We start from the raw sequence: 2,725 nt of genomic DNA on the forward strand, positions 1-2,725 counted from the left end.
AAGTCTTATTATTTATTGCACACAGCAATTTTTTGGTTTTGTGGCATATGATATTGCTTAATTTGCACTATTTGCGGTGCGCTTTATCAGCAAGCTACAACAATTAGTGCCTAACTTCCAAGTTGTAATGGTGATAACTAAGCAAATGCAATGAAAGGTAAAAATCTACCCTAACGGTTCGCCTGAATTGCTCTAACTCAATGTCATCGGCGTTTCGTCAATCCCTACAATTACTGATGCGCCAGTAGTAATCCACTCTGCCATGTCAGTGCGTTTTCAGAACTGACTCAGATGTAGCATCACATTTCTGGCAATGGTGATTGGTGGGTAGGTGTGCAAGTGGTTATAAGGGCGTGCAGGCAGAAGAAGGGTGCATATATGATTTTGTAACAAAACTCGTTTACTAGTAAAACTCTACACTGAACATCATAATTTGTCTTCCAGAAACAGCATTATTCTCTAGTCAATCATAAAATGACTGAATTGTTCACATTGTTTAATGCACAATAAAAGCACCCATCTATAACCTTTTCCTATCTGGCATAAACATGCTTAGGTGTGCTGACTAAACGAGTACGTTTCATTCATGGAAGAAGTGAGAATGTGCTCACCTTAATGATTGTGTTGAAGCATTTGCTCTAAGGATGTGTGAGCACCCACCTTTAACTCTAGCCGCTGTATGGCAAACGTAGCAAAGATCTGTAGCAGACGATTTTTTCAAACTCCTCTCCACTTGCTGACAATGACCTCAGTATTTTCCAGTTCTTGTAGAATTTTACCACCTTCCGCCCCGTCTTTAGTGGTGTTAGTGATAAAGAACGTCGTCCCTAAGTTTTAAAAATTCTTCAAAAATGTGTTTTTGATGTATTCCACACTTTGAAAAAGCGGTCGTTAAAGCGCGTGGTGGACAAATCCATTAAGATTGACAACGGCTAAGATGGATGGGCAGAGAAGATTGACCAACAATTAAAAAAATCTGTCTTACATCGGAAAATGATGGTTCTTTTTGACTCCCATGGCATGTCTCGTTGTGAAAGTAGAACTTAATTTCTTCTAGTTAAATGGCGAATCAGAAGAGAGACGACAGAACAGTCGTTGCACGCGAAATTCCTGCCCTAGATATGTCGTTCAGGGTGAATCTGCACGCTGATCTTTTCACTATGACATAAATCCAACCAGAGCTACGGCTCTCAAATAGGGAAAAAAAGCGAGTCTGAGCCCAGCAGCTAAAAGTACCAACATGCAGTAACCTGTCAGTTGTCTGTCATGTATCCAATCTTGTATTCCTCACATGCTCACACGCACTTTAGGTGTATTTCATGTAAAAATCAACACACTAAACCGTTTAAGCAGATAAAAATGAGCAAAGTTAGTGCGTATCTGCCCCAAATGCAGTGAATTTAATTTTGACGTTTTCCATCTTGCAAGGCTGTTATGCTACTTGTGGTTTGTGAGTAGTGTGCCCGAAAAATGTGCAAAGAAATGTTGATAATCTAGGAAAAGGAAGTGAATCTGTGCACACTTACACGATCAAGAGGCAGAATCAAGAAAATTTAAAATACCTGTTTGGTGATGTATTAGAATGAAACAAACATTTCTGCTGCTTAATTGATACAAAAGAAGGCTAAGTGGGGTTGAGTGAAGTGCAATGTAATTAACTACCAGAAGCCGTTCTGGTACTTCGCGGATACTAATGCCATTCCTTGGTAAGCTTGACAAGTGTTGCTTCAAATTCCATCTGCTACTCCCCACAGTTGAATGCATTTATGGAATTCGATTCCAATCAATCTGCTTTTGTGCTTCATTTGCCAAGTATAAACCGTTTTCAATTCATATTTTTGAGAAACTATCTCAAATCGATCTTAGCGCAGAATGTGAGCAAGTCGGACTTTTCCCATTACCTTTTATCGTCGCTGTAAATTTCATCTGATGGTAATCCCTCTTCAGGACATTTCATACTACTGGCAAGTGACTGGAGGAGAGGAAGGATAGAAGACCACAATGAAAGCTTCTGCAACTTCCAACATTTTGAAATGGGAATTTCACAATCCGTCAATGGTACTTGCGCGCTTGATTGCTCCTTTGTCACATATTTTCACCGCACTCATCACCAGTTCCACCCTTTGCATTCCCCTATTCCGATCCCGTTTCGTTCATCTAGACTCTGATCAATTTTACCGCATCAAGAGTCAATATTAGAATTGGATTAAACTCTTCGCCCTTATTAGAATAAACGAACTAGCAATTAGCCCTAACCTTAAAAATGATTATGCTCAAATCATTAGCCGTGTAATGCATAGGTACTCAGATGATGGGATCGACAACAGAATTGGAATGCTTTGGATGATGGCCATTGCCCTTCAAATATCGCTGAAATTTTTAGGTTAAGCATTCAAAACCGCATACCTGGTTGCGTATTCGAGCTTTCAAAATTTAAGTATTCTTTAACTTAATTTACGAAGCAGCTGCAGTGCAAGGGGTTATGTATGCCATACGCAACCATGCTCATTGCCAATCTCCAACCCATCAAATCCCGCGAATTCTGTTAGGCTGCAATTAGAGGCCACATCTACACAGATCTTAAGCTTTGTGAATGCTTACAATATCATTGAAGCCGCCATGATAGCGATGGAGGCCAAAAAGACGAGCGAAAGGAATGTTGTAAAATATACAGGCACACACAGAGACCAAGTAGTAGCGGTAACAGTATGAGGATACAGGATGG

This window comes from Echinococcus granulosus (assembly GCF_000524195.1).
Source record: "Echinococcus granulosus chromosome Unknown EG_S00332, whole genome shotgun sequence".
In the NCBI taxonomy this organism is placed as follows: domain Eukaryota; kingdom Metazoa; phylum Platyhelminthes; class Cestoda; order Cyclophyllidea; family Taeniidae; genus Echinococcus; species Echinococcus granulosus.